This window comes from Gorilla gorilla, chromosome 5 (assembly GCF_029281585.2).
Source record: "Gorilla gorilla gorilla isolate KB3781 chromosome 5, NHGRI_mGorGor1-v2.1_pri, whole genome shotgun sequence".
Classification (NCBI taxonomy): Eukaryota; Metazoa; Chordata; class Mammalia; order Primates; family Hominidae; genus Gorilla; species Gorilla gorilla.
Genome location: NC_073229.2, coordinates 120,972,067 through 120,999,181, shown reverse-complemented (window position 1 = coordinate 120,999,181; position 27,115 = coordinate 120,972,067). Strand labels below are relative to the sequence as shown.

Here is a 27,115-nt window from a genome sequence, read left to right as displayed (position 1 = left end):
AGGACAGTGGATCCCTTCTGTGTTTATTTTTCCAATCGTATTAAGTGTAGTGAGAACAGGTATGGTAATTCCCTTTATCTGTAGGAGGTATGTTCCAAGACCCCCAGTGGATGCCTGAAACTGTAGATAGTATTGAACCCTATATATACTGTTTTTTCCTATACATACATACCTGTGATAAAGTTTAATTTAGGCACAGTAAGAGGTTAACAACAGTAACTAACAATAATTGTAAAAATATACCAGCATCACTCCTCTTGCCCATTTGGGGCCATTGTTATTAAGTAAAATAAGGATTACTTGAACACAAGCACTGCAATAACACCACAGTCGATCTAATAACCAATATGGCTTCTAAGTGACTAGTGGGCAGATAGTATAGACAGTGTGGATACACTGGACAAAGAAATTATTCACATCCTGGGTGGGATGGAGCAGATGGTGCAAGATTTCATCGTACTACTTAGAACAGCTTGCAACTTAAGACTCATAAATTGTTTATTTCTAGAATTCTCCATTTAATATTTTCAAACCACAGTTGACCGCAGGTAACAGAAACCGCAGAAAGCAAAACTGCATAGAAGGGGGGAGGGGGTGGATGCTGTACACTCAGGAAATGGTAGCATCTTTACATTCATTCTCTGACTCATCAAATAATGTTTAATATGGCAGGAGAGACCCAGAGCAAGCCTCTGAAAGCACTCTGTGTAAGAAATCTGGCCATCCTGATGTCACCATGCTGAATAGACTATGTGGAGAGATTACATAGAGAAAGATGCCTGAGGATCCCCAGTGGATCCGATTCCTGTCTGTTTGACACTTATTTCTAATGTTTTTCACTTAACAGTACATTTTCACATATTTATCACCATTGCATGGTAATTCATTGCATGTATCCACCACATTTAACTCATTCATTGGCCAAATGATGGTAATCTAGGTGGCCATCAACTTCCTGCTACCACAGACAATGATCAGCATCCTCATATATGCTTTCCATGAACCAATGAAAATTTCTATGAAGGACCTATGGATAGATAAAACCTCAAATTCCCGTTTTTATTTATAAGTAATTATCTCAGCGGCCAAGACTTTGCTGTCAGAAAGTCAATAAAGAGTCTTGATGCTTTCATATATGTGTGTGTGTGTGTGTGTATTTATATGTCACACATACAAACACACATATAAACATACTAGTAAAGTTACAAAATGAAGTCAGTAAAATCACAGCTGAAGAGTTAATTCTCACAATGCTGCTATGCGCAATACAAACTTAGGTGAGTGAACTTAATTTACTACAGCTACAGCAATACATTTAAACAAGTATATTTTTAGTGATTATGGTAGCAAATCCAACTTCCTGAAAACAATAAGCTTCTCACCTCTTTTCTTAGGAATAGACCCTGGGCCATGTGCCCAGTTGAAAAAAACTACATTTCCAGCCTATCTTGTTGATAGAGGTGACCAATGAGATATATTTTCATTACAATTGCATTAAAATCACCCATTTTTCTATACCTTCTCCAGTCTTGATGCTCTTTTTATGTTTTCCAGGGTAAGGTATAAAAATAGTTTTAATCTGATTTTTTTCAAATGTAGTGAGGTAGAATCTCTTTTTGTATGTTGATTGCCTTTTTATGTCAATTTCAGTGAAATGCATAATTATATTGTTTATTTTACCAGTATGTATATACACACACACACACACATATATGTGTATATATATGTACATTTGCTTACTTTTTCAATTTGTAGGTTTATGTATATTAGTAGGGGCAGATTATATTTTTCAAAAATGTCATGGCAATATATTTCTTGACCCACATACTCATCCAGAACCTTGCCACTCCCCTTAAATCTATTTCCCCTTCTCTTACCTTGAAGACTACCAAGATGCATAGAATACAGGATAACGATGCTGCATGATTTCAGGTTAGCTCATAAGACAATAAGCTCATAGTAGGTGATTCTGGCTATCTCATTCTTGGGACATGTGCCTTTGGAGCTCTAACTCACCACACAGAAAGTCCGGTTTCCCTGAAGTTATGAGACTAGAGAGACTGAGTACAGGAAAAACAGAGAGAGAGGAGGAGGAAAAAGAGATACAGAGAGAAACAGGGAGCTTTGCCTGGTGAGTCCCAGATGTTTCAGCCCTCAGCTGGTTGAGGCTTTCTTGTCCATCCACCAGACAGGAGAGTGAACCTAGCACGTGAGAGGCCCTGCGTGAGAACACCTAGCTGAGCCCAGTCTATGTTCATAGCTGTGAAAGAACGTAAAATGAAAATGTTATTGTTTTAAGCAGTATATTTTTGGATGGTTTGTTACATAGCAAAGATAACTGGAACACTAATAATATCCAGATATTTTCTTCATTTGTTTTCAAATATTTTCTGTCAAATTCAAGTACTTTTTCTGTAATTTGACTTCATGTATTGCTATGGTTTGAATGTGTCCCCCAAAAGTTCATGTGTTGGAAACTTAATCCTCAAAGCAACAGTGTTGGGAGGTGGGAACCAATAAGAGGTTATTAAGTCATCAAGTCTCCACTCTCATGAATAGATTAATACCATTATTGTGGAAGTGGTTTAGTTACCTTGAGAATGAGCTCCTGATAAAGAGGATGAGTTTGGCCCAATTTCCCCTCTTTATGTCTCAAGTGCTCACTTGTGCTTCTGATCTTTTGCCATATTATGATAGAGCATGAAGGTCCTTATCAGATGCAAGCACTATACTCTTGGACTTCCCGCTTCTAGTACTGTGAGAAATAACTGTCTTTTCTTTATAAATTACCCAGTCTGTGGTATTATGTTATAGCAACAGAAAATGAACTAAGACACTTACCATATAAAGGATATTTTTAATATACTTTATTTTTTAGGACAGTTTTATATTTACAGAAAAATTGAGATGATAAAACAGAGTTTCCATACACCTCACACCAATTTTTCCCTTTTATTAGCACTTAACATTAGTATAGTACCTTTGCCACACTCATTAACAAATATTGATATCATATTGTTTATACTTTATTCAGATATCCTTAGTTTTTATCTAACATCCTTTTTCTATCTGAGGGCCCTGTACACATTACCTCATTAGATGTAATTATTATGTCTTCTAGCGTCTTCTTGGCTGTGAGAGTTTCTCAGACTTTCCTTGCTTTTGATGACCTTGACAGTTTTGAAGAGTATTAGTCAGGTTTTTCCTAACTCTATTAGAATTTGTCTTTGTTTACCACAAAGTGCCATTCTTTTCACATCATATAGAGGATATATATTATCAACATGACTTATCACTGTTGATTTTAACCTTGATCACCCGGCTGAAGTGGTTTTGGTCAGGTTTCTCCAATGTAAAGTTACTCTTTTTCTATCTCTTTCCATCCTGTACTCTTTGGAAGGAAGTGCTATGTGCAGCCCACACATAAGGAGTGGGGAGTGGTGCTCCCCATAAATTTTTATATTATGCAAAAAGACTATCAATCTTTTAGGCTTTCATATTTTCTTAAGGAAGCCTCTCTCACCAAAGCTATATGGACATTTTCCTAAAATTTCTTTTATCATACCTATAGTGTTTTTTAACTTTAAGATTGTTAGTCCATTTGGAATTTATTTTTACATTGTTATTCATTTCATGGTTAGACTTTTTAAGAGCTTACCTTCTGAGTGGGCCTACATATTCCAAATAGACAATTCTCTCATTTATGTATTTTATTAAGTGAAAAGCCTGATATTAAATGATTTTTGTACTGTATGTTCTGAAAGTCAGAAGGCTAGCAGTGGCTGACAAGAGAAAAGAGGCTGATGATTTACCTATGAATGCTTTTTGGGAGTTTTAAAAATTCTACCTACTGGCTTCCATTAATCCACACAATGATGTAAGCCTTATAATTTCTGTGCATTTTGAGTGCTCAGAGTGTATCATAGGAACATATTTTCATTTATAAATGTATGAACATATATGTAGGTGAACTTAAAATAGGATTCTTAATCTTACCAGAATACAAATATTAATGAAAGTTAATTTTTGAATAGATTTTCTTTCACTTTAAAATTATGCATTTGCCTGCCTGCATCTATCTCTTTGTCTCTGTCACTATCTTTCTCTTTTATCCACACACACACATGCACACACGCACGCATGCACGCACAGTATCTAACAAAATTATAACCAGTATTAGTGTAACCAATACTAAGTCTGCAGTTCTGAAATTGAGTCTTATTTTGTCATAATGCAGAGATATAGATATATGATTATAATTTAAAGTATAAATCTGAAAATGGAGAGTAGTATAATAATGGTAAAGATTTGTCAAAAATATCATCACATAATCTGTTTTATTGTAGCAATTTTCTTACTTTGAAACTTTAGTGAATTTCTTTCCTCATCAATTATTTTCAGCTTCCATTTTACAAACACCAAAATTCTTGAAATTTTTCTATTTACCTGACAAATTTGAGTATATTCTCAACTGAAGAAGAGATATTAGAATCAAAAGTTAAATGTCCAAGAAAGAATCACCATAGGGTTATGTGTCTGCTGTATTCTTGAGGGGTGGAAAAACAAAATTACCAAGGCAAATTTATTTTAGGGAAGATGAAAATTAAATGAGGTAGAATTTCTCTCTACCATTTAAATTATTTTTTTCTCAGCTTCTTTTTATTCTTCATATTTTTAGTTTTGGCATTGAAACAAACAGAATACTCAAGTAAGTGATAATTTGTTAATATCTATGATATTTTCTACTGAAGTTTGTACTAATTGATGCTTTTCTTATAAGCTATGTATGTATGACACCAGCTGAAGAGTGCAGTTCCCTGTGGGAACATGGATTTCCTAGGTAGTTGACAATAGTATAGTCTTAGTAAATAATTAAGCAGTTGTTAGTTAAGGAGCCATGGTCTAGCCCTAGGTGCTTTAAGAATGTTCACGGAGTTAATGGCTGTCTGTCTTAGTTCTTTGTTGCTACAACAGAATACTGACACTAGGTAGTTTGTAAAGAAAAGAGGTTTATTTAGCTCACAGTTCCACAGGCTGGCAAGTTCAAGGCGCATGGTGCCAGCATCTACTAAGCTTCTGGTGAGGGCTTCTGTGCTGCATCATGACACAGCAAAAGTTAAAAAGAAAGCAGACACATGTGAAGAGGCAAAACCTGAGGTGTGCCCTGGCTTTATAACAACCTGCTTTCAACATAGTCGTTTATTGCTTTGAGAACTAATCCAGTATTGCCAGAGAGAGAATGGCATCAAACCATTTATAAAAGATCTGCCCCCATGACTCAAGCACCTCCCATTAGGTCCCACCTCCCTACACTGGGGGGTCAAACCTCAACATGAGTTTTGGTGGGGACAAAGGATATCCAAGCCACAGCACTATCTTAACAAGAGATCATTCTTCAGGACTTATTATCTGTTATTTTACGAATTTCTTAAATATTCAGGAACAAATGCTATGGTAGTATCTTTAGAAATAAAAACAGTACGTATACTCCATAGGCTATTTGAAAACACTGCTTGTTTTATTATAAATTAGTAATATTTAAAATGTAGATATCTTGTGTAAGTAAGTTAACTGTTACGCATGTTTTAAATGAATGAGGGATGACTGTTGTTTGCGTGAAGTTTCCCCAAGTTCCACTACTTATCCCTTTCACCTTTGGGGTTCCCTTGCTCATAGAGCGGTATATACAGAGACTAACCCATTCAGGAAATGATGACTAGATTCATTTATTAATAACTGGGAGCAGTATTGTACTTCAGGGCAAGACTGCAGTAAAAATAGAATTGGCTAAGCAAGAGAAGAATCTTCTAAGTACTTGAACTCAGTATATTTAGGCTGCCGGGCTTCCTAACTTACCCAGGAGAGGACAGAGACGTGAGCAGAGGAGAATGTTCAGGTTTACACAGAAGGCTGAAAGTGAACCCACTGCCCACAGGAACACGACCTACTAGAAATAATCGGGTTGACTTCTTCCTTTAAGGTACAAGGACAGTGTGCATTAGATAAATGTGGCTTAATGAGGTTGATCCATTCCACAAATATTTACTGAGAATATTTTTAACCAGATACAAAGAAGAGTAAGACACTTGATCTCCTTTCTAAGATTTCATAAACCAGAAGCATCTTTCTCAAACTGTGTATTCCAAAAAACAGGTGATCTCTGCATAAGAGATTTGTGGTCCAGAAAAACTGAGAAATGTTGGGATATCAACATGAAATGGGTTGCCTTCGGCAGGATTTTTTAGAGCATTTAATGTACGAATGATATTGTAATTCTCCAAGGGCAACAGAGTACATCATTTCCCAAAGTGAGAACAGGAATAAGGTTCCATTGGAACTCACTTTAAGAAACACTGCCCTCATCTACTCCTCTTCCCCTTTCTCCAGCCACACGGGTGTCTCTGCTGTTCTTTATTCCAGGCTAGCAGCCCAGAGGCTTTCTCTTTGCTGTTCCTCCTGCTTGGGACACTTTTCCCCAGAAATGCATTTCCCTGAGCACTCTGGTGATTTTTTTTTTTTTTTTTTGATACAGAGTCTCGCTCTGTCGCCCAGGCTGGAGTGCAGTGGCGTGATCTCGGCTCACTGCAAGCTCCGCCTCCCGGGTTCACGCCATTCTCCTGCCTCAGCCTTCCCAGTAGCTGGGACTACAGGCCCCCGCCACCACGCCCTGATAATTTTTTGTATTTTTTTTTTAATAGAGATGGGGTTTCACCGTGTTAGCCAGGATGGTCTCGATCTCGTAACCTCGTGATCCACCCGTCTCGGCCTCCCAAAGTGGTGGGATTACAGGTGTAAGCCACCGCGCCCAGCCCACTCTGGTGATTTTATTGTTAAATTCTCCTCCAAAATTCTTGCTGTCTTTTCCCTACTTTCTTTTTCTTCATAGTAATTTTCATCCCCCAATGTGCCATATATTTTACTTATTTATTTTGTGTCTCATCTGAAAGTAAGCTCCTGAAGGCAGGAGTTTTGACTGCTGAATTCCAGTGGTGCTTAGCTCTGAATATATGACTGAAGGAAGGATTGGTGCAGAAGTGTCTTTAGTGACTAAGACAGATGTGCAATAACTTTGAAATTCTAAACAATGATAATATTGTTCTCATCTATGAGTATTTCACATTGTCCTTCCTCTCTGTGTTTGGAGATCTACTCCTTTAATGTTAATAATTTATGACTTAATTTTAAAAAGAAAAATTACTGTTTAATTCTAAAACTTACCTCACCAAGATTCTGCTTGTTGATAATGGAGAGGTTGGTGTAGATGAAAGGGAGTAGATCTGGCTTTAAAGTTATTTTTCAAAGCTATAAGGCTCTAGTTCAAAAAGAAAAGATATGTATAATGTATCCAGAGAAAAACCTAAGAAGAGCTTTTAGTTTTGATCTGTGGGGAAAAAAAAAAAAAACCTTTTATTTTAGATTCAGGGGTACACATGCAGGTTTGTTACATATGTTAATTGCATGTCACAGGGGTTTGGTGTGCAGATTATTTCATCACGCAGGTGATAAGCATGATACCTGACAGGTAGTTTTCTGATCCTCACCCTCCACTCAACCTCCACCCTGAAGTAGGCCCCAGTGGCTATTGTTCCCTACTTTGTGCCCATGTATACTCAATGTTTAGCTCCCACTTAAAAGTCAAAACAATGTGGTATTTGATTTTCTGTTCCCATGTTCTTTTGCTTAGGATAATGGCCTCCAGCTTCATCCGTGGTTGCTGCAAAGACCATGATCTCATTCTTTTTCATGGCTGAGTAGTATTCCATGGTTTATATACACCACCTTTTCTATATTCAGTCTATTGTTGATGGGCATTTAGATTGATTCCATGTCTTTGCTATGATGAATAGTGCTGTGATGAACATACACGTGCATGTGTCTTTATGGTAGAATGATTTTATTTCTTTGGGTATATATTCAATAATGAGATTTCTCTGTTTTAAGTTCTTTGAGAAATAACCAAACTGCTTTCCACAGTGGCTGAACTAATTTACATTCCCACCAGCAGTGTATAAGCATTCCCTCTTCCCTGCAGCCTCACTAGGATCTGTTATTTTCTGGCTTTTTAATAATAGCCATTCTGACTGGTATAAGATGGTACCTCATTGTAGTTTGATTTGTATTTCTCTAATAATTAGTGATGTCGAGCATGTTTTCTTTTTCTTCTATTTATTTATATATTTTTGATACAGGAACTGGCTCTGCCACACAGGCTACAGTGCAGTGGCATGATTTTGGCTCACTGCAACCTCTGCTTCCTGGGCTCAGCTGATCATTCCACTTCAGCCTCCAGAGTAGCTAGGACTTACAGGCACTCACCACCATGCCCAGCTCACTTTTTTTTTTTTTTTTTTGACACTGAATCTCACTCCAGGCTGGAGTGCAGTGGCATGATCTCGGCTCACTACAACTTCCGCTCCTGGGTTCTAGCAATTCTCCTGCGTCAGCCTCCCGTGTAGCTAGGATTACAGGCGCATGCCGCCACGCCCGGCTAATTTTTTGTATTTTTAGTAGAGACGGGGTTTCACTGTGTTATCCAGGCTGGTCTCGAATCCCTGAGTTCAGGCAATATACCCGTCTCGGCCTCCCAAAGTGTTAGAATTACAGGCGTGAGTCACTGCGCCCGGCCCCCAGCTAATTTTTGTATTTTTTTGTAGAGATGGAGTTTCATCATGTTGCCCAGGCTGGTCATAAACTTCTGAGCTCAAGCGATCCATCCGCCTCAGCCTCCCAAAGTGCTAGCATTATAGGCATGAGCCACCACGCCCAGCCACCTTTTTTCATATGCTTCTTGGCCTCATGCATGTCTTCTTTTGAAAGGTGTTCATGTCTGTTCATGTCCTTTGCCCACATTTTAATGGGGTTGTTTGTTTTTTTGCTTGTTAAAGTTTCTTATAGATTCTGGATATTAGACTTTTGTGGGATGCATAGTTTGAAAATATTTTCTCCCATTCTATAGGTTGTCTATTTACTATGTTGATAGTTTCATTTGCTGTGCAGAAGCACTTTAATTAGGTCCCATTTGTCAGTTTTCACTTTTGTTGCAATTGCATTTGGCATCTTTGACATTTCATGTCAAATGTCAAGAATGGTATTTTTGAAATACCTATGTCAAGAATGGTATTTTTGAAATACCTATGTCAAGAATGGTATTTCCTAGGCTATCTTCTAGGGTTTTTGTAGTTTTAGGTTTTACATGTAAATCTTTAAGCCATCTTGAGTTGGTGTTTGTATATAGTGTAAGGAAGGGGTCCAGTGTCAATCTTTTGCATGTGGTTAGCTAGTATCCCAGCACCACTTACTGAATGAGGGCTTTTCTTCTTTTTGCTAATTGTTTGTTTTTGTCAGCTTTGTCAAAGATTAGATGTCTTAGGTGTGTGGCATTATTTCTGGCCTCTCTATTCTGTTTTATTGGTCTATATGTCTGTTTTTCTACCAGTACCATGCTGTTTTGGTTACTGTAGCCTTGTAGTATAAAGTCATGTAATGTGATGCCTCCAGCTTTGTTCCTTTTGCTTAGGATTGCTTTGGCTATTCAGGCCCTTTTTTGGTTCCACATGAATTTTAGAATAATTTTTTTCTAATTCTGTGCAAAATGTTATTGGTAGTTTGATAGAAATAGCATAAATTGCTTTGAGAAGTATGGCCATTTTTATAATATTGACTCTTCCTATCCATGAGCATGGAATGTTTTTCCATTTGATTTCTTTCAGCAGTGTTTTGTAATTCTCATTGTAGAGATCTTTCACTTCCCTGGTTAGCTGTATTCCTAGGTGTTTTATTCTTTTTGTGGCTCATGTGAATGGGATTGCATTCTTGATTTGGCTATCAGCTTGGGCGTTGTTGGTGTATAGAAATGCTACTGATTTTTGTATATTGATTTTGCATCCTGAAACTGCTGAAGTTGTTTATGAGATCTAGGAGATTTTGGGCAGAGACCATGTGAGGTTTTCTAGATATACAATCATATCCATTTGCAAATGGAGACTTCTTTTCTTCCTATTTAGATACCTTTTACTTCTTTCTGTTGCCTGACTGCTCTGGCTAGGACTTCAAGTACTCTGTTGAACAGGAGTGGTGAGAGTGGGCATCCTTGTCTTGTTCCAGTTCTCAAGGAGAATGCTTCCAGCTTTTGCCCATTCAGTATGACGCTGGGTGTGGGTTTGTCATAGACAGTTATTATTGTTTTGAGGTATGTTCCTTCAATGCCTAGCTTGTTGAGGGTTTTTAACGTGAAGGAATGTTGAATTTTATGGAAACCTTTTTCTGCATCTGTTGAGATGATCACGTAGTTTTTGTTTTTAGTTTTCTTTACGTGATAAATCACATTTATTGATTTGCATATGTTGAACCAACCTTGCATACCAGGGATAAAACCTACTGGATTGTGGTGGATTAACTTTTTGTTGTGGTGCTAGATTTGGTTTGCTAGTATTTTGTTGAGGATTTTTGCATCTATGTTCATCAAGAATATTGACCCGAAATTTTCTTCTTTGTGTGTGTGTTTCTACCAGGTTTTGGTATTGGGATGATGTTGGCTTCATAGAATGCGTAAGAGAGGAGTCCCTCTTCCTCAATGTTTTGGAATAGTTTCAGTAGGAATTGTACCGGCTCTTCTTCATATAGCTGGTAGAATTTGGCTGTGAATCTCCCTGGTCCTGGGCTTTTTCTGGTTGGTAGGGTAGGCTTTTTATTACTACCAACCAGAAATACAAGTTCTTGTCAGATCTTGTTATTGGTCTGTTCAGGGTTTCAGTTTCTTCCTGGTAAAATCTTGGGCAGTATATCTTTCCAGAAATTTATCGATTTCTTGTAGGTTTTTTAAGTTTCTTTTTTTTTTCACATAGAAGTGTGTGTAACAGACTTTGAGAGCTTTCTGTATTTCTGTGGGGTCAGTGGTAATGTCCCCCTTGTCATTTCTCATTATGTTTGTTTGGATCTTCTTTTTTCTTTACTGGTCTAGCTAGCAGTCTATCAATCTTATGTATTCTTTCCAAGAACAAATTTCTACTTTCATTGATCTTTTGAATGTTTTTCACATCTCTATATTTCATTCAGTGTAGCTCTGTTTTTGGTTATGTCTTGTCTTCTGCTAGCTTTGGGGTTGGTTTGCTCTTGTTTTTCTAGTTCCTTTAGGTGGGATGTTAGATTGTTAATTTGAGATTTTTCCATGTTTTTAATGTGGGCCTTTAGTACTACAGACTTTTCTGTTAACACTGCTTTAGTTGTGTCCCTGAGATTCTGGTATTTGTTTTTATTAGTTTCAAAGAACTTATTGATTTCTGCTTTAATTTTCTTGTTTACCCAAAAGTAATTCAGGAGCAAGTTGTTTAATTTCAATGCAATTGTATGGTTTTGAGTTATTTTCTTAGTATTGATTCTGTTTTTATAGTGCTGTGGTCCAAGAGAGTGGTTGGTATGATTTTGGTTTTTTTGAAATTGTCAAGACTTGTTTTATGGGCTAATTGTGTGGTTGATTTGAGTATGTGCCATGTGCACATGAGTAGAAGATATATTCTGTTGTTTTTTGGGTGGATAGTTCTGTAGATGTCTGTTAGGTTTATTTGGTCCAGTGTCAAGTTCAAGTCCTAAATATCTTTGTTAATTTTCTACCTTGATGATCTAATGCTGTCAGTGGGGTGTTGAGGTCTCCCACTATTATTGTGTAGTTATCTAAGTTTTTTCATAGATCTCTAAGAACATGATTTATACATCTGAGTGCTCCTATGTTGGGTGCATATAAATTTATAACAACCAGATAGTCACATTTTCTTGTTGAATTGAACACTGTAGCATTATGTAATGCCCTTCTTGGTCTTTTTTGATTGGTGTTGATTTAAAGCCTGTTTTTTCCAAAATTAGAATAGCAAACCCTGCTTTTATTGTTTTCTGTTTGCTTGGTAGATTTTTCTCCAACCCTTTACTTTGAGTCTATGGGTGTTACTGCATGTGAGATAGGTCTCTTGAAGACCACATGTAGTTAGGTCTTGCTTCTTTATCTAACTTGCCACTCTGTGCCTTTTTATTTGGGCCTTTAGCCCCTTTACATCCAAGGTTGATACTGATATGTATAGATTTGATCCTGTCATCGTGATGTTAGCTGGTTATTATGCAGACTTCACTGTGTAGTTGCTTTATAGTGTCAGTGGTCTATGTACTTAAGTATGTTTTTGTGGTGGCTGGTAATGGTCTTTTATTTCCATAGTTAGCACTCCCTTAAGGACCTCTTGCAGGGCAGGTCTGGTGGTAACAAATTCCTGTAGCATTTGCTTGTCTGAAGAGGATCTTATTTTTCATTTGCTTATGAAACTTAGTTTGGCTGGACATAAAATTCTTGGTTGGAATTTCTTTTTTTTTTTTTTTTTTTAAGAATGCTGAATATAGGCCTTCTCTGCTGAAAGATCTGCTGTTAGCCTATTGGGGTTCTCTTTGTAGGTGATCAGCCTCTTCTCTGCTGCCTATAATATTTTTTCTTTCATGTTGACCTTGGGAAATCTGATGATTATATGTCTTAGGGATGGTCATCTTATATAGTAACTCTCAGGGTTTCTCTGCATTTTGTGATTTTGAATGTTGGGCTCTCTAGCAAGGTTGGAGAAATTTTTGTGGACAATATCCTCTAGTATGTATTCCCAAGTTGCTTGCTTATTCTCCCTCTCTTTCAGGAATAACAATGAGTCATAAATTCAGTCTTTTTATATAACACTATATTTTTTGGAGGTTTTGATCATTATTCTTTCTTCTTCTTTATTTTTGTCTGACTGAGTTGATTCAAAGAACTGGTCTTCAAGCTCTGAGACTATAGCATAGCCAGCCAAGGGAAGCCACAAGGAGTTAATGTGTAATTCTTTTTCTCAAATCAGGAAGGCTTCTTTACAGGATCATCGTGTACAGTATCTGCAGAACAGTGAGAAGCCATCTGAAACTTTAAGAAAGGCATGCATGGTTACAGCAAGGCAGAGACCAGCAGAAAGGACTGCCTATAAGAGAGGACTAAAGGTATTAGCCACATGGAGAGAGAAAGAAAAGAGAATAAAATTATGAAACATAAAAAATTAATTTGGGAATCCCTGTTTTGGTAAGTCAAAGAGATAATAACAATGTCCACTAGAGGAAGAGAAAAATAAAGAACTATTTCTAACTTATATGAGAAAGGGTTGAGGGAGAGAGAAGGGATGATTAGCTGAACAACCACCACCAGAATTTTTCCCAAGAAGGAATGGAAGTTCCCTGTGTCATGGTGGAATTAGAAGTATAATTTGTGATTTCCAAATGCCGAAGCGTTTACTTAACTACCTTGTCTTTCTAGTTAAGCCCCTGCAGAACTGGGCTGGCAGTGTGTGAGCTATGAAGACTCTTTTTGCTTCTGTAGATAAAAGCAGAGTTTCAAAACCCTTAGTCATATATAAAAACTTTCTTGAATTTTGCATATCCTAAAAATATCTGCACTTTTATTCACTTAACATTTTTACTAAATTGACTTATTTGAATTAATTGCTTTTTAGTAGAGACAGGGTCTCACTATGTTGCCCAGCCTGGTCTCAAACTCCTGGCTCAAGTGATCTCCTGCCTTGGCCTCCTAAAATGTTGGGATTATAGGCATGAGCCAATGCTCCCAGCCAAAAACGAACTCATTAAAAAAAAAAAAAATCTAGCATCATCCTAAGAAGTAATATCCGTGAAATGAGATTGATATGTTATTTTTCTAATTCTTGATACATTAAATAGACATATTAAAAGTTACCCTACCCTGGCCGGGCGGCAGTGGCTCACACCTGTAATCCCAGCACTTTGGGAGGCCGAGGCGGGCGGGTCACAAGGTCAGGAGATTGAGACCGTTCTGGCTAACGCGGTGAAACCCTGTCTCTACTAAAAATACAAATAATTAGCCGGGTGTGGGAATACAGGGGTGCCTGTAGTCCCAGCTAGTCGGGAGGCTGACGCAGGAGAGTGGTTGAACCCGGGAGGCGGAGCTTGCAGTGAGCCGAGATAGCGCCACTGCACTCCAGCCTGGGCAACAGAGCGAGACTTCGTCTCAAAAAAAAAAAAAAAAAAAAAAAGCTACCTACCCTAAAAGTAATCATGTGTCAATAATGGTCCAGATACCAGTGTTGGAAAAACAACAGGCTAAGGCATGGACTAAAAGCAGGCTGAATGGCTGCTCTACGTCTTCCTTCATTGGTCTTGGCCTACTGAATCTTATTTACCACTGCAGTGTTTTCTTGGAGTGTGTGTGCACGCACACACTTGTGTGTCTTCTTTGAGGGGTAGAAAATAGTGTGATGTGGTAGGATGAGGGAAAGGTTTCTGGCCAAGAGACCATGTCTCTACTAAGGCTTACAAAAATAACAGAAGCATCAACCATTTAGTCCCTATGGACTTAACCACAGACTTCACCATGGACATCCCAAGATGGAGGCAGCCAGAGATAGTCACTGGACACCAGCCACTCGAGAAAGATGGGAGCCCAGAGATACTTGAAGAGTAAGCAACTGCAGCGCAGAGAGGCAGCTGGCAGCCAGAGCTAGTCACTGGACACCAGCCACCCTAGAAAGATGGAAGCCCAGAGATACTTGGAGAGTAAGCAACTGCAGCGCAGAGAGGCAGCTGTGTAGGATGGAGTGTGCTCTCCCTACAGAGTCCCTCACTGGTCACTCTTTTGGTCCAATCCTATGCCACTGAGGGTTCCCTTAGCAAAGAGACTGGCATTAGAGCCTTGTCCTCAGTGTACAGTGAGTTGAAAGATGCCTTGAATGTAACCAGTAAATATTGGTCAAAAATATTATAATAAAAGATTTCTGAAACTTAAAGCTTGTTTCTCAGGATACTTGACATGCAACCAGGCCTAGATCCACATATGTTTATCACTGTTCGATTAGCAAAACGAAGAGAAAGATTTTAATAAAAGGTTAGCTCAACATCAAATAGAAATTTTTAAAAATTTCATTAGGGAGTTTTCCAAATATACTCAATAATAATTAGTACAAGGTAATAAATCTCCATCCACCAGCTTCAAAAATTGTTAGTCATTTTTTCACCTATTCCTCCTTCCATTATTTTTGCAGGATTATGAAATTCTTCAATATACACCCCGATGACATATTTGTTTTATATATAACTGTCATGCCATTATCACATCTAACAAAATTAACAATAATTCATTTATAGTATCAAATACTTAGTCCATAATCTGATTTTCCTGATTATTTCAAGGATTATCTTCACAGGTTGTTTGTGCCAAACAGGACATACAGTCCACACGTTGCATTTAATTATGATCCTTAAATCTCTTTTACTCTTTTGTAGTCTGACCCCTGTTTTTTCATGTCATTGATTCCATATGGAAATCAGGTCACTTTGCTTATTGAATGTTTGACATTCTGGATTTGATTGATTGCTTTCTTCAGATGATTTCTAACTTGATCCTCTGTCCCCTGTATTTCCTGTTAAGTCTAGAGGCTTGATTAGATTCGGATTCCGTTGCTTAGGCCATAAAACCTCTCAGTGGTTCTGGGTACTTCTAATTTTGTCATATCATGAAGTACATGGTATCTGCTTATCAGACTTGTAGTTTATAATGTTTTTCCCCCTTTATCTTCGTTGTTATGTCTCTTTGGGGGAATTTAAATTTATGCTACCTTTATTATCTCTCTCCAGCCAAAGTTCAGAAAAGTCTGGATTTACATAGACAAAACAATCAGTCAAAATACCAGTGGTCTAGATACTGAATTTCTTGGACAAGTTGTATTTGAAAATGTTTACTCTTTCATACACAAAGGGATTGACTAGGGGAAAAAGTTTGTAAGTTATGAACACTTAAGAGGGATTACTGAATGTAAAATTACAAAAAGCACATCACTAATTACTATGTTTAGAAACTACACTATTAAAAGTTAGGATAAAAATAGCTGGAATTTAATGAGTCATTTGCTAATTATTCAGCTTATGGATTTCTAATGCCACTTACTTCTAGCCTTTCTGCCTTTCCTTAGGGAGTTTTTGGTGGTATTTTTACTGCCTTTTAACACCTCCAGAAATGACTCTATGCTTACAACTGACCATAAAATGTACATGTGGAGAGACACATGAAATATTATGACTCAGGATTCATGCTGTGTTACAGAGATAAACCATGAGCAGGTTACACCACAGTTGAAGATTTTTCAGGGGCAAATGCAGAGTAGAAAGTAGTTAGAAATCTGCTGACTACCTGGCATGCTATCTATGGGAAGAAACAGAAACGTAACTTATGAAAGTCAATGTACTCACTGAAGAAAGAGACAGGCTCCTCAGGTGCTAGATGTGTTCTTCTATGGCTCCAACTCAGGGTTCTCAGCCATGATTGCACACTGGAATCACTTGGGCAGCTTTTAATCTCACTGATGTCCAGAGTCAACCCCGAAATTGAATCTGGGTCTCTGAGGATGGGCCCCAGGCAACGGTATTTTAAAAAAAAACCTCTCAGGTGATTCTAATGTGCAGTCAGGGTTGAAAATACCCAATCTAGTCAATAAGAGGTGGCATTTACAAGTCTTACTGTGTGCAGAGGACTGTGCAGAAAATCTCTTGCACATAAAGAAATTGATGCTTGGAGAGATGTTATTTGCTCAATGTCTTGCCTCAAAACAGTTTCACACCTAGTCTATTTAGCTTCAGAACCAGAGGCTTTTGAGCTTACTGTGAACATTAACCAAAGTAAGACATTGAAGTCATGTCATAACTCAGAACACGCACGACAATGAAACACAAGTTTAACAAATAATACTTATTAAGTATGATGCATGCTGATATTTTAATTAAAATAATACTAGTCAAAACTCAGTAAAATGACTTCATGACTTCGAGTTTGAAAAACTTTTCTAAACCGTGACAGTACAGGTTTCATTTCTGTTCCTGCAAGTGGCAAGATCTTTTTCCCATCAATGCCTTCTCATTTTGTTTGCTTGGAAAATCTTTCCTTTTTCCTCTGCATTTAAAAAAGACCATCTAATTGCTTCCTCGCTAGAAAGTGTTTCAAAGACTATTCCAGTCCATAGTGTCTCATTTTCTGATGCCTATTTTTAATACACGGAGATCATCCCACACTTTTTACACTAAATTATATGATATATTGTGATGTTCTGTAATTGTCTTATATCTTAGATAGTTATGTCTCTTTGAGGACAGTGACTACATTCTATGCTTTTGCTTCTATATCCTTCGAAATGTCTAGCAAAAGCACATGTGTGTTAGGGACATCACAGATACTAAAAAACAGCTATGTACCCTACACAAGTCAACCTCTGAACTTTCATTTCTTTAGCTCTGAAATGAAAGGGATGTTTTAGGTTATTCTAAAGTCTCTTTCAGTTTATTAGTCTAAATTTCTATGATATATGAGGACTTCTATAAAATGCACAAATGAAGAAAAAAATACAAAACTTTTTTTTTATTAGCAACTACTGTAAAAGAAAAGTTCTTGTATGAGACAAAAAAAGCCTGAAACTTTTTGTCACTTTTTGGTAGGCAAAATATAAACACCTTTTCAGAGAGAAAGATAACATCTTTCTCTCTGAAAAGATAAAGTTACTGAAGTTTAAAAAGAAAGCTGGGCTCTTTGGCACTTGGATACTGAAATGTGATTATTCGTAGGCCACTTTTTTTTCCCCCAAGTTGAATATATATATATATATATATATATATATATATATATATATATATATATGGGAATTTCCATGAGCTCTTATCAAATTAAATTGATTGCATAACTAAAAAAGGCCTAATAATGAATGTGGGCTTGAGGTACATGGAGGCGGGTTTATAATTTAGGGAAAAAATAATTGAATACAATCATGGTTTATATATTGTTTGTATGCAGGTGGTTTGTGAAATGTCACAAATGTCACTCAGGATCTTCTCAGTGGCTCCGAGGCCAAAGGATGTGGCTGGTTGGCTCAATTACTAGCACCTCCATGACCATCAGCATTCTCATTCTTCTGATCCTGAGACTGTTAGTAAAGGAGCAGAGAGGTGGTCAGTCCCCTTGGTGACAGTCGTGGTGATGTGTGTATACTGGGGAATGGGGATTGTAGTGGGCATTTATAGTCTTTATCTACTCAACATTCTTTTGCCTTCTTTATTAACAACACTTTAATTTTCCTTTGGGAAACCTCTTTCTTTCTACTTGGTCCCTGTGGTTTGGGTATATATGAAGGGTACATACAATTATTTCCCTTGACCTTTTTGTAGATAAAGGCAAATAACCCCAGCCTGGCAGTGTGCATTCCATCCCATAGTTACAATGGTTAGTTCAGAGATGAACGCAGGATCCACGTGGGTCTGGTGAGACATTCTTCAGCTTGCTCTCTTTCTGATGCGACTAATTGCTAAGGAGGTTGGATGTTAAGACTGGAGATGTAGGTCTTCCCTCTGTTTAGAGAAATAAAACCAGTGCAGTGAAAGCACAATGAAGACAGGGAGAGAAATTGAGTCCTGATGCTCTTTGAGTATCTGGAGAAAAAAGGATTTCTAAGAACATCTGTGTGTGTGTGTGTGTGTGTGTGTGTGTGTGTGCCAGTTCTACTTATGGGATTTATAAACATATGAACCAATAAATTCCAATGCCCTTTGCTGTAGGTTTTGCTAACTCAGTTTGAGTTGTGTGCCGGCCACATCCAACTATCCTGACTTCACTTTTGCTCGCTGATAATCTCCTTTCCCATCTTAAAAGTTTGGTCCAGGCAAGACCATATCTCCTGCTTTTATTGAGCCCAGGGCTTATTTCCTCTCCATCTGGTTACAGAAGTTTCTTCAATCTTTTGTATAGTCTCCTCTTGCCTTCTTCTTCTACAAGTTCAACACAAGTGCTTCTTTTGCAGCTGTAGGTGGCAGGAGGCAAAGAACTGAGATGTTCTGGTTCAGTCTCAGGGTAGTGATATGCAAGTGCCTTTGTGTGAATGAGGAAATGCCACTCTCTCCGAGCTTGGTGCTAGGACTGGTGCTCTGGAACCCAGGCTAGATCTTAACTCCAAATTGCCTGCCCACCTCCTCAGACAGAGGACATAGTGCAGAGTACAAACCGCACAACACTATACTGAAGTCCCATAGGTCCAAGAAGCAAGGGTTGGAACTATGAGGTAGAAAAACAAGTCCGTGGACAGTAGCCACCCTCTGCTGCTCATGCCCACTGCTGCTGTGGTCTCTTCCTAGGGTGACGATAGCTGCTGATGCTGGGAGCCTCCTGGGCATCACCACATGAGGCTGTGGCCTCAGTAATGATCACATATGTTGATAATAGCTGAAAATATCACTTGTCACTGAAAGCAGCATTTTCCACTGTTTCAAGATGATACTTTTTCTGGGGGGTCTTCCTGAGTTGTTTGGCATCTTTACAGCCCATGTGTTGATGAAAGTGAATCGTTTTAGAAATCCAGTGGGAGGCCAGCTGGGGATTGGCCATTGGAAGAGAACAGAGCACCGGGTAAAGGAGGATACCTGGCAAGTCTCCCATGCCTCACATCAGGGACACCTTCAAGCATTGGTCTAGGGGCCCCAGCTGGCTTTTAGTTATTTCAGTCTTCTGGGCGCCTGGGTGAGACCCTCATCATTGTGTTGGAAATGAGGAAGAATAACCAAAGAAGAAACGCGAGCAGCCTCGGGGAACGCAAATCCACTGGGCAGTAGCCACTGGAGGTGCACTCTGGGGGCCCGTGGGAGCGGGAAACCAGGACCCTAAAAGGACTGCCAGGGATTAGGGGCGGGGCGACCGTCTGGGAGCGAGGCGCGGGGTGCAGGGCGCAGGCCAACGGCGATGGTTGCCCCAGTGCCGGGTGGGCGCACTTGCGGTACCCTCGATGCCTTTGCCCAGGCGGAGGAACGACGCGACCTGAGCGTGGAGGGGTTCAGGGCAGGGAGCGGTTGAAAGGGGCCGGCGATCCGCCCTGGGGCAGCTCGGGCGTGGCCTCCAGGGATCTCTCCGTCTCTACTAGCCTCCTCCCTCTTTACTTGCCCCCTCCCTTTTTACTTGCCTCCTCCCTCTTTCTCCTCTTCTCTCACTCACCTCCCGGTCTAAAACCGGGGCCGGCGCCTTTAAGAGGGAGCGTTGGTTACCCTGGGGGCGGGAACCCCTCGGCCGCTCGCGAGGCGGCGGCGCTCGTCCGCGATGCTCCTCACTTTCAGCTCCAGCTCCCGCCACCGCCGCCTCTATCGCCGCCGCCGCCACCACCTCCTCCTCGTTGTCCTCCTTCCTCCTCCGCCTGGCAGCGTTGTTCTCTGCAGCGGAGGAGAGAAGTGCTATGTCAGGAAAGTTCCGGGAGGGACTACATGAAGCCATGCTCCCTGGGCTCTTCCGCGGGCGCCCGCGCGCTGCCCTTCGCTTGAGGTGAGGTGAAGCTCGGGATCCCCGTCCCGCGATCCCCGGCCCGCGGGACAGGTAGCCGCTCGGGGCGGGGAGCGCTTGCATCCGCCGCGCTGGGCAGGGCGAGCGGTTTGGCGGAGTGCGGAGGGGAATGAGGCTGGAGAGACCGAAGTTGTGCCGGAGAAGCTTGGGTTTTCGGGAGGGTTTTTGCAGCTGGACTGGAGTTATTTCGGCCGGCGCCACACGGTGGGGGCCCGGCGGGGACTCGGTTTCTCCCGGGCTGCCCGCCCCCCTCCCCTGCCCGTCTGAGCGGTTAGGCCTTCTAGGAAAACGGTCGGCTGCAGAGGGGCACCCCACGCCGGCTCCTTCCCTGCTGGGCTGTTGTGGTTGAGAATTCAGTGCTGGGAGTGAGAGGAAGGAGATGAGCTCCACTTGAACTTTTACACGGTGGTCTCGCTGCTTGAGGGCTGAAATTTACCTTGTTTGCGAGAGCGAAAGGTCCCTTCGCGCTCCAACAGTTACGAGAGGTTCCCTCTTCCATGTGGTTCAGCCTGCGGCGCTGTGTGTTTCATCCTTGGCCGGTTTTCAACGTCGCCCTGATTTCAGTCTTCTCTCCTCTGCCCCTTTTCGGAAACATTCTTCTTTTTAATAATAAAATATGTCGTGGAGGCTCAGAGTGCTTAAAAAAAAATCCAACAACATATCTTTATGAAAATTTCCCCCAGGGCTTGCCCAAATTTTCAAAGAGATCGTTTAGTCTTTGATGAGACTGAGTCTCGACACTTAGGGAATACAGGCATCCCTGTAGTAGCATGCAGGTTTTTAGTGAGGTAGGATGAAGTTTAAACCATATGTTTTTAAGATAGGATTTCTCTTTGTTTATTGGGTGAGCTTGTTTTTCATTATGTCTTAGATTAAGAAGCCTTCAACCAGTTCTAGGAGTAGTGTTTCTAAGAATCATGGATAAAAACCTCATGTTTCTTGCATAAGCTGATACTGCTTCAGACATTCTAATCCATTGACGAGGTATGTAATACGTGTTTCATTTAATGAAACCTAACATAAAAGTACATTTATTGCAGACGTGGATAAGTTTTTTTTTCCACGTGTCCCTTGGGTAAAGGAAGCCCCATTTTCTCACACCCCTAGGTCTCTGCCACACCTCTATTCCTGTTTGCCTTATTCACTCACATTGCCAACTAGAAATCGAAGGTGCTGATGAAAAGTCCCTATATTTTGTAAAATGTTGCATAGCCAAAATTTTAGTGACATAATTGATTACATCAATTATGAGCATTCAGATCATTTTGAACAATAAAAACAGAATGTGGGAGCTTATTTAAATAAAAGAGTGCCTTGACATATTTCTGGTATATGCGTTACATACAATTTTGTGTGTGAAAACTATACTGCCAAGGCAGACGGGATAGTGTAGGAAACATTGTTTGTAATGGGAAGTTTTCGAAGAAAATCATCCCAGAATAACCAGTAATACTGTAAAATTTTGTTTGGGATATAGATTTTCATCTCTAAGTACAGTTTTGTCACTTTGCTGTAAAATATACCAGTACCGAAACTGAAAAAAAGAACCCACCATCTCAAGCATTTTCTGAAAATTTCGGCAAGCTGAACACTCTTGGAGAAAAATTTGCTTAGGAAAAATAAACATAACTAAAACCGCTATGTAGTTACTATTTTACCTTAAGTTTGCTGGACTACAAGCAAGAAAGTAAGAATTTAGTGTTCCTAAATGGATGTGACTTAGTTCCTAGAGTTACTTGAGCACCTTGAGATTTTGTATATGGTTTATTTAATTTGGGATGGTTGTTTTGTGAATGAGTATTTTGGAAATGATACACACAGAGGTGGATTTATATATGTATATATCCATATCACACATGTATCTATATTTATGTATCCATACTATATATAGTAGAACCATATATACCATATCTGTATATGCTATTGAGTATATAAAAAACATGAAAACCATTTAGGGAGCTAATAATACGTGTGCACCAGGAACAGTAGGTCTAAAAGATCAGCTAAAAATAGTTATTGCTAGGGCTTGTCATCTTTTCAGCATTTTAGTCAATATCAGTTAAGTTAAAAAGCACTGGTTTTCAGTATGTTCTCGAACTCTTAACAAGGCTTGGATCAGGGAACCATATCCTAACCACATTTATCTATTCACATGGATTGAATTACCCTGCCAATGGATAATTGAACCAGGCATTTCTTAAGCTTCAATAGGCAAATTCTAGGTAAAATTTAGTTTGTCAATATAGGTTATTTTAATACTTCAAAAATAACCTTTAGGACATTCTTCATAGATCTGGGATTTAGAGAGTAGACCTCAAAGGCATGAGAGGCAAACCTTGGGGAAGTTCTGGTACTCCAATTTGTGAAATGATGTCTTAAGCACTTGATTTGAGAGAGGGACCCATTAATGCTTGGAAAAACAATATGTATAAATACAGTGCTCCAGTTACTACAAGCAAAACTATTTCATTCACCTTTGTTATATTTGTTACCACGTTTCACAGCTGAAGCTGCTATATTTCAGTTTATGTATGAAAATTAGAAATGAAATGAAGTAATCTGTTAGGCAGTTTTTTTTTCTTTAATTTGCTAGCTGTTTACCAGAAATGTGTTTATATTTGCTGCAAATCACCTTTACTTTGTTGCAGGTGGCACTTTTTCCTTTTTTTTTTGCAACTATGACATATGTATATTTAGGATGAGTTCTTAGTGTTTCCTTGAAGACACATTAATGCGTTTCACAGAGTTTATGTTGCATTTCTTCAACTTTCAAAACATAACATTTGAGATGTTTGACTACCAGCCTGAGATCATAGATCTTAAGAGCTGATGTGATCCTGGTCAATTATAGTTTCAGTTTCCTGGGAATTTTCTGTTTAAGGTTAGATGTGCCCTCAATTTGAACTAGATGATCCACAAAATTGGTACTTTTGCAACCACAAAACATGAGAACATTCCAAATGATTTGAAGTGTGGGCAGCCCAACATGCTTTAGGATTTGGTTGGCTTGAGGCGGTATGCCATGCTTGTAAAAATGGTTTCTGAAGCTGACAGCAAGCTGTTTCAGGCTTTAAGTTTGACACATAGGATAAAATGCATTCTAGCCTCTGCACCAGTAAATATGGACAAGATTTGTATCCAATTCTGTTTGTATGACAGAAGATTCAGAAAACTCAAGCATGAAACTCTAGCTTAATACACAGGAAAACTCATTCATGTTCGTTATAAACATAATGAAGAGTTAGAAAAGTTGGATTTTAACACAGCTCTCGGGTCTTGGGGAATAGATGGTATATTTTCAGGTATTGGGCCAATCTAGTGGTCACCTAGAAATTAATAATAGGGTTATTATTATCAGCATTTCCTTTGAGTGATATGCTAAAGAATTACATCTTCCCAGATACAATTTAGATTAAAAACACCCCCAGCCAGATACTGTACCAATCACCTGGCATATATATTAATTGATTCTTAGATCATCTTCAAATTCTTAACATCATTTTCAATTTAAACCTTTATGTGTTATTATAGTTATAAGCTTTACATACCTTTTAGGGTTTTTGAGCAAAGCTTCTTGGTTAACTTCTTTCTCTCAACTGACTTAGCTCAGTCTATGTTATTAAAGCATTTGAAAAATATTTTAGGCAAATTCTTTTCTGTGGAAACTTCTAAGGATCTGCCTTGGGGAGGCTGGTGCAGAAGGGACATGATTCTGTATTCTAGCTGTTACCTTTCTCCTAAAATGAGGCATCTTTACATCTTCCTACTTTATACAATATAAAACAAAACAAAAACAAATGCATAGGTAACTTTAGAGAGAGAACATTTGTAGGCATTTAAAGAAGCCTGAAGTTTAGATCAGAGTAAGAGTTTCAACTGAAAATTATTTAAGAATCAATTAAATATATCCCATGTGTTTGGTATGGTATTTGGCTGAGGCTGTCTGGTGCAGGATTTTTTGCTCAAGTTGATCCTGGGAGGATGTGGATACAAAGGGAGTTGGGGTGTAGGCGTAACTAATCCATTGTCTTCAAGAGGGAAAAATGTTCAGGTAAGTGGGCTTTTGTAATAAGATCCATTCTTTTCATCATTTTAACTTACTCCATTTCCCCTGTATTTGAAGCACACAGTCTTCCTACTCCATTTTGATTAACCGTGCATAAACCATGATACCTTCTAAAGTTTCACACTGTCTATCACTAGCAGAAAGTCTGTTCTCTCAGCTTGTTCCTACTCAGCACTTCTTCAGATGTTTTTCCTTCTTTTGCATTATTCATTTCTTGAATGATAGGAGTTTTGAGTATAAGTTGAATATCAGGTTTCTCCATTTTCTATAAATTGGATAAATTTGCACCCACTTACAGGTTTGGTGATATTGGGAACTTCTCATTTTTGTTTCTATAGTTCATGTATAGTTACTATTTCAAGGTTTCAAATCTGTTTTTTTTTTTTTAACTTTTATTTAAGTTCAGGGGTATAAGTGCAGGTTTGTTACATAGGTAAACTTGTGCTGAGGGGCTCTGTTGTACAGATTATTTCATCACCCAAGTATTAAGCCTTGTACCCATTAGTTATTTCTCCTGATCCTGTCCCTACTCCTACCCTCCACCCTCATAATAGAATTTTTTCTTACTTTAGAAGTTTTTCTTGTTCATTATAGGAAATTTAGAGGCCAGGCATGGCCATTCATGCCTGTAATCCCAGAACTTTGGGAGGCCGAGGCGGGAGGATTCTTTGATCCCAGGAATTGGAGACCAGCCTGGGAAATGTGAGGAGACCCTGTCTCTCCAAAAAGTAAAAAAAAAAAAAAAAAGTTAGTCAGGTATGGTGGCACGTGGTTGTGGTCCCAGCTGCTTGCGAAGCTAAAGTGGGAGGATTGCTTGAGCCCTGGAGGTTGAGGCTGCAGTGAGCCGTGATCATACCATTGCACTCCAGCCAGGACAACAGAGAAAGACCCTGTCTTCAAAAAGAAAAAGAAAGAAAAGAAAATTTAGAAAATCCAGACAAGCAAAAAGAAAAGAAAAGAAGAATTATACCCAGATATAACTATTATTAGCATTTTGGTATCTATTTTTATATACATATAGAAAAATACTGTGATATTTTAATTTCTAAAAATGGCCCTTAGTGTAGATATATAGCTTTGTAATTTTGCGTAAAGATGAACCACTTCCCTTGTCATGGAATGATCTGTAACATTTTGAATTCTGAATAATATTATTCTATGGATGTATCATAATTTATTGGGGATATAATTTTTTTCTTTAGCTGTACAATAATGACTATCTTACAGTGCAATTTTTAAAAAAATTTTATTTATTTATTTATTTTTTATTTTTTTTTGTGACAGAGTCTCACCGTGTTGCCCAGGCTGGAATGCAGTGGCGCGATCTTGGCTCACAGCAACCTCCGCCTCCCGGGTTCAAGCGATTCTCATGCTTCAGCCTCCTGAGTACCTGGGATTACTGGTGCCGATCACTGTGCCTGGCTAATTTTTGTATTTTTTGTAGATAGGGGTTTCATCATGTTGGTTAGGCTGGTCTTGAACTCCTGACCTCTAGTGATCTGCCTACCTCAGCCTCCCAAAGTGCTGGGATTACAGGTGTGAACCACCGTGCCTGGCTATAGCTCAATTTTTGTACATACCTATGGTTATTCCCTTTGGGTAAAACCCTAGACATAGAATTTTTGGGGAGGAATAAAAGGGCATTGATATTTTTCATTGCCCTCAAGGCACTTTATTATTCCCAATATAAAATCTGTAGAGCTAATCATTGTCTTCCCTGTTTATCTTCTACAGTTTTTTTTTTTTTTGGTAAGTGTAATATGAAAGAGTCAAGTGAGATAGGGTTTGAACCCAGACCTGATTGTCTAGTGCTTTTTCCAAATGAAATAACCCTAGTTTATAGAGATTTAGCCTCAATCCAAAACCATTCATGAATGCTCAGTTATAACTATAAATGTTACCTCCAGCTAAACAGGTAGAGTAGTTGAGTGTGCCATGAGAATGCTGTCCCTTTTTCAATTTCAGTTTACTGTATTGCCATCTGCCCTCTTGCCCACACATATTGATACATAATTGTGGAATAATAGAGTGAATGAATGTCATTTCCTGTATAGTCATCTCTAAGATGTAAAAATATTCTGTTTTCTGCACTTTGCTGCCAACTCCTGGACTCTTAACATTTAAAATAAATTTGGAAGGTTTAAATTTACAAAATTTAGCCTTGAGCTATGTGTATATGTGTATGCGCATGTGTTTGTTTACATCTATATTTTATCTATATGTTTGTATCTTTCTTCCTTTCTGTCAGTAATATGAAACTTCGTCTTAGCCAGAAATTACCTTTTGAAATCAGTTGAGTATCACTCTGGCTACTACAGAAGCATGTGGTCACTTCTAGTAACAAAACTAGAACTATAAAATGAGCAAAAGTCAGGAAAAGGTAGAAACTTAAACACTGATGGCTAAATTTAGAGAGAAATTCTCCCTTTTATTTTTGAAACGAAAATTATCTTTAGCTATTAAACGTGTTCCAAGTGAATGCAGTTATATTTGCATTTTTCATTTTTAGAATTTGGTTCTGGATGTAGAAGGTAAACGCGCATGTACTCCCAAACATGCTTTCTGGGACAGTTACTGTTTTCCAGACATTGTTTTCTTCACTGTGGAATAGTTTCCTTTCCTCCTTTCTCTAAGTCAGGCTTAGGTTATCTGCTCCCTTAATACCTGGTACTTAC

The 27,115-nt window shown here is 38.8% G+C and overlaps 1 protein-coding gene across 1 annotated transcript in view; it reads left to right on the top strand.

Moving 5' to 3' along the window:
* The first annotated feature begins 19,912 nt into the window (after positions 1-19,912).
* GPR63 (G protein-coupled receptor 63) overlaps positions 19,913-27,115 on the top strand; it is a 43,641-nt gene continuing 36,438 nt past the window's right edge. The window contains exon 1 of the mRNA XM_004044427.5: positions 19,913-20,356. The gene's annotated coding sequence lies outside the window, so the exon portion shown is untranslated. The remainder of the gene's footprint in view (positions 20,357-27,115) is intronic.